Source organism: Schistocerca serialis, chromosome 2, assembly GCF_023864345.2.
Source record: "Schistocerca serialis cubense isolate TAMUIC-IGC-003099 chromosome 2, iqSchSeri2.2, whole genome shotgun sequence".
Classification (NCBI taxonomy): Eukaryota; Metazoa; Arthropoda; class Insecta; order Orthoptera; family Acrididae; genus Schistocerca; species Schistocerca serialis.
In genome coordinates, this window is record NC_064639.1 from 721,045,251 (window position 1) to 721,057,021 (window position 11,771).

Below are 11,771 nucleotides of genomic sequence, written 5' to 3' on the forward strand. Positions count from 1 at the left end.
AATAATAATAATAATAATAATAATAATAAAGAAAATATAAAGGGATGGAATGTAAATGTGTGTTTTCAAGAAAAAGGGGAAAAGTTTTTAGAAGTTTTGTGGAACAACTATGGAAACTGTATAAACAAAGATGCCTTTTGGAAAGAATTAGCAAAGGTAAGTGCAACCTTGTATCCTACATGGTGGACAAGAATCTGTAGTGGACTTTATAAAAAATGGGGTGAAAACAGTAGTTTGTTAAGTGACAACACAGTGTTAAGAGGAACAGATGAAAACAAAGGTTTATGTTTAAATGTCAATGCTTTGCAAACAGAGAGGGATGTGTCTAAGTGTAGGAAAGAGACATTAGACTTAGGAACTAAAGAAATTGAAAATGATCTATTGTTTGAAAATACTGAAATAGACAAAGATGTTGAGCTAGGTTGTCCATATGTTAAAGTAAACATTGACAAGTGGGAAGGAAGAGTGTTAGTAGACACAGGAAGTCCTGTTTCTGCCATCACTTCTAGACTTAGAGATAAGCTCAGAAATTCTCAACATTTTCCTGAGATGCCAGTTGTTGGATTAAAAGTGAAAGGAGCTACAGGCAGAGCCAGTAAGGTAGTTAAGAAACAAGTGTTACTTACTTTTAAAATTGATAACCTAAATTTTGAACATGGATGCTTAGTAGTAGATGACCTGAATGAAAATTTCATTTTAGGTATGGATTGGATATTAAAAGTGAATGCTGGGTTTAATTTTACAGCAAAACAAATGTGTATTATAGAACCTGTTAAGCAACAAAGCTGTGTAGTGAATTTGTTAATTTTAAACTGTGGTGACAGCTGTAACTACATTCAATCAGTGTATCATGAAAATGAGGATGTTTATTACCCAGATGAGAACTTAGGGGATGATGCAGAGGGTCAAGAGTTTGAGAAGTTAGTAGAGAAAAAACTGGGGGAGGCTGAAAGCCTAAATAATACACAGAAGGAAAAATTAAAAGAGTTATTATGGGAATTCCAGGATGTGTTTGATGATAGACCTGGTAGAGTGAAATATTATCAATGTAAATTACAGTTAAAACCTCATGAGCCTTTCTTTATAAAACCGTATGGAATACCATTTGCAAAAAGAGACGCTGTGGAAAAAGAAATACAAAAAATGGAAAATTGGGAAGTTATAGAAAGAAGTTGCAGTGCCTACAACAACCCGTTGGTCATTGTAAAAAAAAAGGAGACAATAGCGTTAGGATTGTATTAGACTCCAGACATCTGAACAAGTATCTCATCAGAGAAAACGACCACCCAGAAAGTATAGATGAGCTGTTAGGTAAATTTGAGTGTGTCAAACATATGACAAGCCTAGATCTCACCGCTGGTTTTCATCAAGTTGAACTTAGTCCTGATTCGAGAAAATATACAGCCTTTTTATATAATGGTAAATGCTATCAGTATACAGTCGTTCCATTTGGTCTCACTGTATCAGTTGCGGAATTCATCAGAGCATTAGATTTTGTACTTGGTCATGAAACTAGTTCAAAATTAACCATTTATGTAGATGACATTTTAATCACTGGGAAAACTTGGGAAGAACACCTTGAACTATTAAGGGAGGTATTTATAAAACTCAGAAAGGGAGGAATGACATTAAAATTAGAAAAATGTAAATTTGGGCTAGAGGAGTTAAAATTTTTGGGACACATCATTACAGAACAAGGGATTTTGCCAGACAAAGACAAAATAAAAGCCATAGAAAATTTTCCAACACCTAGAAACAAGAAACAACTCAAATCATTTTTCGGCTTCACAGGATTTTACAGAAAATTCATCAGTAATCAAGCATTAAATGCAGTTTGTTTGTATAACTTACTTAAAAAAATGTAGTGTGGGATTGGACACCAGAATGTGAAGATGCTTTTAACAAAATCAAAACACAACTATGTAACAGCCAACTTCTACATAGACCAGACATGTCAAGTCCTTTCTGGCTAGCTACTGACAGCAGCGATGCAGGGTTAGGAGTACATTTATTTCAAGAAAAGGAAGTAAATGGAAAAATGGAACACCGAACAATCGCATTTGCCAGAAGAATTCTTCAAAAACATGAAAAACACTACACAGTGACAGAAAAGGAATTACTAGCTATACATTGGGGTTTTACAAAATTTAGAAATTACCTCTTGGGACATAAAGTAATAGTACAGACAGACCACAAAGCATTAAGCTATCTCCAAGAGTGCAGGTTATACCATAACAGACTTACGAGATGGGCCATGTTTCTCCAGCTCTCCAGCAGTTTGATTACGAAGTGAGGTACATTCAGGGAAAACAAAATGTGGTAGCAGACGCTTTATCAAGACTACCTTTGGGAAGTGATTTGGAGGGAAGTAGTGGAGAGGATGAGAAAATTTTCAAAATTATGTATCTAAAGGGCATTAAAGAGGAAAAGGAAATACAAAAAATCTGTAACGACATTAGGAGGTTTCAGAACCACGATGAAAACTGGAAACTAGTCAAAAGTTACATAGGAAAAACTGGGGGAGAAAAGGTAGAAGCATACTATAAAGTACACAAGGGGATACTATTCAGAAGACCTAAGCCCGATTTAGACTATTGGAAACTGTGTTGGCCTGAGCAACAAATAGATACGCTCATTACTTATGTACATGAAAGCTTTGGCCACTGTGGCACCACTAAGTGTATTCAAAAAATACAGGAGAACATTTATTTTTACAACATTAGCAGAAGAGTAAAGAAAAAGTTATCAACATGTGACAGATGTCAGAGGGTAAAAGTGACAAACCAAACAACCAGGGGAATAATGCAGAACATATTACCCACAAATAAACTCGATCTCGTTGCAACTGACATCTACGGACCGTTACCCAATACAAGGGGGGGTTACAGTTATATTTATGTCATGGTAGACATCTTCTCCAAATTTATAAAGCTTTATCCCTTAAGGAAAGCTACCAGCAAACAAATAGTTTCAAAAATTACAAGTAATTATTTCAACACTGTGGGAAAACCTAAGGCAATACTTTCAGACAATGGGTCTCAGTTCACCTCTAAATACTGGAAAACTTTTATTGAAGACACGGGAATTAAACACATTTTAATATCTGCTTACCACCCGTCAAGCAATCCGGCTGAGAGATACATGAGAGAGATTGGAAGACTGTGCAGAACCTACTGTAGCCAGAACCACACTAATTGGTTAGAGTACATAAATAGTTTTGAAGAAATAATGAACAGCTTACAGCACTCTTCCACTGGGTTTTCCCCACACGAAATAATGTACAACCAATACCCTGCTAGTTTCTTCACTGAAAACATAGAGTATCCACATTGCAAAATTGTGTCGCCCCAAGAAAGAGAAGACTGTGTACGGGAAACCATGAAAAAACAAGGGGAATTGAGAAAAAGGCGACATGCAGCCAAAGGAAAAGCTACACAGTTCAAACCAGGGGACCTTGTACTCGTCAAGACACAAGAGAAATCAAAATTATTATTTGAAATAAAAGAAAGCCCACATCCTAATGCGTATAGACTTATCTTTCCCAGATCAAGAAGGTTATTTGGATTAAGAAACATCACTGAGTTGAAACCATATAAACATGATTAAGCACATTTCCCTGTTTGAATACAGTTACTTACCCATTTTCCGTAAAGCATTTTATCAGCAAAGATTTTTACTGGGTGTGTCAAATAGCAACTACCACTCATCCTACAGACCCTGGAAAAGTTCCAGATCTCTGAGACAATGTTTTTATATTTTTATTGTCACTATTGAATATTAAATTTGGAGACATCTTCTTTACTTGCAAGGGGCAAGTTTAACCTTGCACCCAAAGAGGTGACAAACATTTATTACTTTCTGTTTGTATTGTTGAATATGGGACATACTTGCACCAAATATAAAAGACAATGTAAAAATTGTTGTGCAAGACCCATCATTTTGTTACTATTTTCTTAGGCATAAGATTTGTGTACAATTTTCTACAGCTAATCAGATGTTCACCAAGTTTGATGTTTGTGTTATGTTGTGACCAATTTAAGTGTCCAATTTTAGTATTAATATGTTCTTGTACTATCTTGACTGTCTCAATGGGAGACAAGTTTTTTAAATATTTTCTTTTTTTTTTAAATGCATATTATATTCATACATGTGACTTCTCTAGTGTTTGTGTTTATATATCATGTCCATACTTCTAATTATGTTTTTTGTTTTCATTTCCTTTATGTGGCTCAAAAAGAGCAGACAGTTGCAATATTTTCCTATGGACATCTGACCTGTCCATCTATGTAATATATTTATGTTCCTTCTATTATCTTGATTATTCTGTGACTCAATGAGAGCTGGCTTTGAAATAATTTACATATATTTTTTTATATATCTTAAGATCGTATGTGATATATTTGTGTCTGTTTTTGATCATTTTCCATGTGGCTCACTGGGAGCAAAGATTAAGTTTTTTTTTACTTTCATATATTACTAAATATTTTTATTATGCTGTCATACTGAGAGCCATAACACAAAGTGCATTTGAAACAACATAACTAAAATATTTGCAGGAAAAAGTCATTTTGAAACGGTGTAACAGTCATGGTATACATAGACATTATGCATAGTAAAACAAAAAAAATTATTAAAGTAGTACTTTTCCAAATTTTAAGCATTTGACACATTTGTCCTAGTCGGCTAATATCATTAACATTCTGTAAATGATATTACCCGAGGGGGATATTGTAACAGAACATATTAAAGGCTTTACTTTACCGAAGTATGCGATACCCTCCAAATTCAACCAGTTTAACGAGTATTTATGATTATAGAAAAGTTATTGTGTATGTTAACAATGATTGCACAACATGTCTCCATAAACAGTCAACCCATTAAATCATACTGAATAACTGACCCACACAAAAGTTAATATCACTTGATCACTGATACAGCAAATGTCATCATGTAAAAACACTAAGTTTATCTTAAATAATTAATATGAAGTACGAAAAATAGTAGCCAACTTAGGTATTTTGGATTTCCTTAAATAAAAATCACCCAGTGAAACCTATTTGTTCACTAGGAGCGTTTTCACTCAGTATTCACGTAATCAATCCTATTTTAGACGAAAACCAATGTAATTCTTAATAATTCATGTTACTTACTTATTTATGCAAATTAGAGAAGTCAATTGACAAACTTCTAAAAAATGGCCTTTTTGTAACGGAATTATTCTGTCAAGTCAACAAATCTGTCTGTCATTTTCATAACATGTTAAATTATGTCACTCGATGCAAATTAATAACTTATCTGCACAAATTATGATAACAGATGTACATGTGACTTATAAACTATATCTTTTTTTAGTAGTTCTTTGACAATGTTATAAATACAAGCAGCAAGAAGGGTCGAGGAGGCAGTCGGAATGTCACTTTGGTAAAGTGTGTTTGTGTGTTATTGTTTGAGGTGGATAAACAATGCAAAGATCATGTAATGGAAGTACTACTTTGTGTTGTGTCATGGTCTTTGGTAGACAGTGGAATTAAGATGGCCACCAGAGTAATAAATATTTGAAGGTTACATATTTGTTGGTTTCGCTCGTTCTTTATCATCAAAAGCACATAAAAAACACGGGACCCCATGTTTTTAACCCTAGACAACCAGATTTAGAGCCAGCATCAGCATCGAGACACAGCAGCGATCCAGCAAGCAGCAGCGATTACTACAACGCATTTTAATGGCGCCAACCTAACATCAAGTGCTAGCAAGCTCCGTAAATGGGAGTGAAATAGTGCGATTACAGCAATTAGCTATATCAACGACTAGGCGACCATTACAAGGTATGACCTTGGAGCTCAGACATGTGCCACGAACTACATCTACATACATTCTCCACAAGCCACTGCACGGTGCATGGAGGATGGTACCCTGTACCATGACTAATCATTTCCTTTTCTGTCCCACTCACAAACTGAGCAAGGGACCAGTGACTGTCTGTGTGTCCCTGCAGGAGCCCTAATTTCTTATATTTTATCTTCATGGCACTTGTGTGAAATCTAGGGTCTAGTGCAGCAGGGGATACAACCCGTCGGCTTTGAACAATGACGTCATTCCTTAGTCATAGATCGTAATGTCTTCACTTCGAGGCATAGATAATAAAGCAGTTCTGTGTTCTAATAAGCACTATCATTAAAATAATTGAATGTAAATCTAAAAGCGATCGCTTGATATTGGGTGGATCATTAAACATGTGACTTAATTAACTTAATTATTTGTTTTTTATTCGGCTGGTTCTTTTTTCAGCTTTTGCTGTTATGTTTCAGTTTCGTTTCTTTACTGATTGCTTAATGAAGTAGTATCAGTTTATTCTATCTCGTGAGGCTTTTTTTTTTTAAAAAGCCAAAAAACTCTTATTACGTACTGAAGGGAGCTAGAACACTAAGAAGAATCACTTCTCGGCTTTTGACAAGATATTGCTTAATAAAGTAGGATCAGTTTATTCTATCTCGTGAGATTTTTTTTTAAAAAGCCAAAAAACTCTTATTACGTATTGAAGGGAGCTAGAACACTAAGAAGAATCGCTTCTCGGCTTTTGACAAGATATTGCTTAATAAAGTAGGATCAGTTTATTCTATCTCGTGAGATTTTTTTTAAAAAAGCCAAAAAACTCTTATTACGTACTGAAGGGAGCTAGAACACTAAGAAGAATCGCTTCTCGGCTTTTGACAAGATATTGCTTAATAAAGTAGGATCAGTTTATTCTATCTCGTGAGATTTTTTTTAAAAGGCCAAAAAACTCTTATTACGTACTGAAGGGAGCTAGAACACTAAGAAGAATCGCTTATCGGCTTTTGACAAGATATTGCTTAATAAAGTAGGATCAGTTTATTCTATCTCGTGAGATTTTTTTTTAAAAAGCCAAAAAACTCTTATTATGTACTGAAGGGAGCTAGAACACTAAGAAGAATCGCTTCTCGGCTTTTGACAAGATATTGCTTAATAAAGTAGGATCAGTTTATTCTATCTCGTGAGATTTTTTTTTTTTAAAGAGCCATAAAACACTTATTAGGTACTGAAGGGAGCTGCTTAACAAAGTAGGATCAGTTTATTCTATCTCGTGAGATTTTTTTTTAAGTCAAAAAACACTTATTGCGTACTGAAGGGAGCTAGAACATTAGGAACAATCGCTTCTCGGCCTTTGACAAGATATTGCTTAATAAAGTAGGATCAGTTTATTCTATCTCGTGAGATTTTTTTTAAAAAAGTCAAAAAACACTTATGCTTTTGACAAGATCAATGTTTATCTCTCTCGCATTCCTTTGTTTCTCAACATTCTCCTCAGCTCTTTCATCTCTGTAATACATGCTCTCTGGCGACTTGTGACGTCATTGTTCAAAGCCGACGGGTTGTATCCCCTGCTGCACTAGTCCCGAAATCTATGTTGGCGGCAGTATAAGGGTTCTGCAGTCAGCTTCAATTGCCGATTTTCTAAATTTACTCACCTGTACTCCTCGAGAAGAATGCCGTCTTCCATCGAGGGGTTCCCATTTGAGATCCTGAAACATCTCCATAACATTTGATCGTTGTTCGAACCTACTGGTAACAAATCTAGCAGCCTACCTCTGAATTGTTTCGATGTCTTCCTTTAATTCAACCTGGTATGGATCCCATACACTCGAGAAGTTTGCAACATTTGTGTACTCCCACTCACAACAAACAAACCAGGAAAAGGAGTCACAGTAATGAAAAGCAAAGGTTCCACATCTGTTGGTAATATAACTAGCAAAGTTCTGAAATATTGCCATAAATTTGTAAGCTAAGTAATAAGTCACATCATGAATTTTCACTCTGCAGCAGATTGTGTGCTGTTATGAAACTTCCTGTTGGATTAAAACTGTGTGCCAGACCAAGACTTGAACTAGGGACCTATGCCTTTTGCAGGCAAGTGGAAGGTCAGGGATGAGGTACTGGTGGATGTAGAGCTGTGAAGACAGATCATGAGTCATTCTTGGGTACCTCAGTTGGTAATGCATTTCCCTGTAAAAGGCAGAGGTCTTGAGCTTGAGTCTCGGTGTTGCATACAGTTTTAAAGTACCCAGAAGTTTCATAACAGCACACACTCTGCTGCAGAGTGAAAATTCATTCTGGAAACATCTCCAAGGCTATGGGTTAACTATATCTCTGCACCATCCTTTCTTCGAGGAGTGCTAGTCTTGCAAATTTCATGGGAAAGCTTCTGTGATGTTTGGAAGGTAGCAGATGAGATATTTGGTGGAAGTAAAGCTGTGAGGATGGGTTGTGAGTTACGCTTGGGTAACTCAGCTGGTAAGAATGCTTGCCTGCAAAAGGCAATAGGCCCCAGATCAAGTCTCAGCCTAGCACACTGTTTCAATCTGTTAGGATTATGTCGCATGTTCAAAAAATCACTGATGCAATGAATGATGTCCGACAGACTGAAAGATACTGTTGTTAAAGCATTTTGCAAGTAAGGTGATAAACTGGAGGTCTCCAACTACCATCCATTTTCACCAGTAACACACATTTCATACGTTCTTGAAAAATGCATGTCCAATAGGATTGTATAACATCCTAATAACTGCAGGATCTTCAACAAAAGACAATTTGGATTAAAAAAAGGCATTCAAACTGAACCGGATTTGTTCTCATTTGTAAAGAAAGTTTTAGAGTCAATCAACAACAAAATGTCACCACTGAGAATCTTTTTACAATGTCTCTAAATTCTTTGATTGTGTGAATCATAAAATTTTATTCAAGAAACCTGAACATCATGGGTTAAATCAGTCTTCAGGGATGTGGCTTGAATCTTATTTAAATGACAGGAAACAGAATGTAGATCTAAACAATACACATGGAACACCAGCATTCGCTGACTGGGGCACAATGACCCATAGGGTCCTGCAGGGCTTCACACTGGCTACCTTACTTTTTCTTACTATCATAAATGACCTTCCCGTCTGTACCTCACTCTATTTGCTGATGACGCAACCATTCTGACTGATAAAATCCCCAACAACAGAATAGACAGCATTTGCTACTGTACTTTTACAGATAAAATTATTTAATGAGATAGATAAAAAATCTACTCACCAAGCAGAGGCAGAACAAACACATAATAGACCATTGTGATTGGCAAGCTTTCAGAGCCAGTGGTTCCTTCTCCAGGCAGAAGGGTTGAAGGGGAAGGAAGAAGGGTGAAGGAAAAGGACTGGAGAGGTCTAGGAAAAGTGATAGATTTTGGAAAAATCACCCAGAGCCACAGGTCACGGGAAACTTACCACATGGGATGAGAAGAAAAGACTAATTGTTGGGGACTTCATCAGATGAGATTTGAAAACCTGAGAGCTTAAAGGTGGAAGACAGGGTAATATGTAAGGGAGATTAATACTAAAATATTGTGCACGAGTTAATAAGAGTGAGAAGCTAAGTGCATAGTACGCAACTGAGGTGGGATGGGTGGTGAAAAATAGAAGGAAAAGACAATGAAAGATGTAGAAAAGTAAAATGGAGTGAAGAAAAAAGTATTTACAGTGAAGAAAAGGTGAGACAGAAGAAAATGGCATAAATTAAGGCCAGGGGAGTGGTGATAACGAAGGACATGTTGTAGTGCTAGTTCTTACCTGCAAAGATCTGAGAAACTGGTGTCTAGGGAAAGATTCCAGATGGCATGTGGGGTGAAACAGGTGCCGAGTTCACAAATGTCATGTTGTAGAGCATATTTTGCACCAGGATATTGCAAGTTGCCAGTATATACTCTCTACCTGTGCCCATTCATCCTGATTGATAATTTGGTGGTAGTAATGCCAATGTAGAATGCTGAAAAGTGTTTACATAATAGCTGATATATGACATGTGTCATTTTGCAGGTGGCTCTCCCTTTGATAGTATAAGTTTTGCCAGTTACAAGGCTATTATAGGTGGTGATAGGAGGGAGTATAGGGCAAGTCTTGCAGTGGGTATGGTCACAGGGCTAGGGAGATGGGAGCAGAAGGAGCATAAGGTCTGACAAGAATATTGTGGATATTGGGAAGGTGACAGAAAGCTATTCTAGGTGTGGTGGGCAAAATTTCAGACAGAATGGATCTCATTGCAGGGCATGACTTTAAGAAGTTATGGCCCTGTTGGATTAGCTGATTAATACATTCCAGACCAGGATGACACTGAGTCACCAAAGATGTGCTTCAAAGCTATTTTGTGAAGGGATCAGCAGTACCAGGACTGAATGTGATGGCTCAGGAAATCTGCTTTCTAACTAGGCTGGTGGGGTAATTAGGTGCAGAGAAGGCTGAGGTGAGTATGGTGGTGTATTGCCGTGAAGAGTCTGCATCTGAACAAATATGTTTGCCTCAGATGCCAAGGCCATATGGGAGGAAATGTTTGACATGGAAAGGATGGCAACTGTTGAAGTGTAAGTACTGTTGTTTGTTGGTAGGTTTAATGTGGATGGAAGTGTGCAACTGGTCTTCAGTGAGGATGAGATTCTGAACTATGTGGAATAAAGTGTTCTCTGTCTTCCAGCATAAACAGTTGTGCACACGATAATAAATATAAGATTATCTGACCGTAAAATGTAAAAATTATTATCTGACTGTAAAATGTAAAAATGAAGAAATGTCAAGCATATATTTCTTCTGATTCCTTGGACTAAATATCAGTAGCAAGTTCAAGTGAACAGCACACATATTTGAACTTTGTAAAAGCTTGAACTCGGCAGCATTTGCTATTGATGTGATTGTGAGGTCTTTGCTAAAGAGGCAACTATGGTGCCATGTTCGGGTGATTTCCTTTCAGTTATACTGTATGACATTATACCCTAACATAAACAACCTCAAACAAAGAGAGCTTTTACTAGCCAAAATTGGGTCACCATAAATGTGAGCTCAGCTTATCTCAGACACTCCTGTGGAGATTTATTCAAACAGTTGGAAATCCTTAACATGGTGTGCCAGTACATTCTGTCACTGATGTCCTTCATTGTGAACAATCTCACATTATACAGACTGACTACCAGATATCTTTAACATTATACATGAAATGAACAAGATTTACATAGAGGGATAAAAAGCTTCAGCATGTTGACAATGTATATAAACACTGAGTTGCAGACAGGCACAACAAAAAGACTCTTACACCTTTTGTCCAAAATCTTATTTGTTTAAGAATAATGAAGTTTCAAAGTTATTTGTGAATGATGTTGACAATACAAGTAAGATAAGTGATGTATGTGAAGTTGTAAGTGAGAGTCATGGAATACCAGTCCAGTCAAAACAGTTTTTCATTAATGTCATGTAGAGCAATGATCCAAACAGTAAAGGTGAGTTATCTGTAAGCCTAGAGAATAAAGGTGAAAATTTTTTGAAGTTTGTTTGGGACCAGATTGATGATAACAGATAAATGTGCATCCTGGAATAAGTTAGCTAAGGTTAGTCAAAATTTGTATCCAAATTGATGGAATGAAGGAAGTGTAATTTTGACAGTAATATATTTTGTGTTCCTTCTGTGATAAGTGATGTTAGTTGTGTGATGGAATCCATTCCTTGTGTTCAGTCTTTAGCAGATAACATGAGGAACCAAAGTAATGCTATGATACCAGTAAAGTTGATAAAACCCTGTAAAGGCAGTGTGGATGTAGCATTTGATGAAACTGAAAGTGATCTTCTGCGCAAGGTGTCTAATAATAGAGATGATATTCAGATTTTGGGTATCCTTACATTAAGATTAAGATTGATCAGTGGCAAGGGAACTGTTTGATTGATACAGTTAGCCCA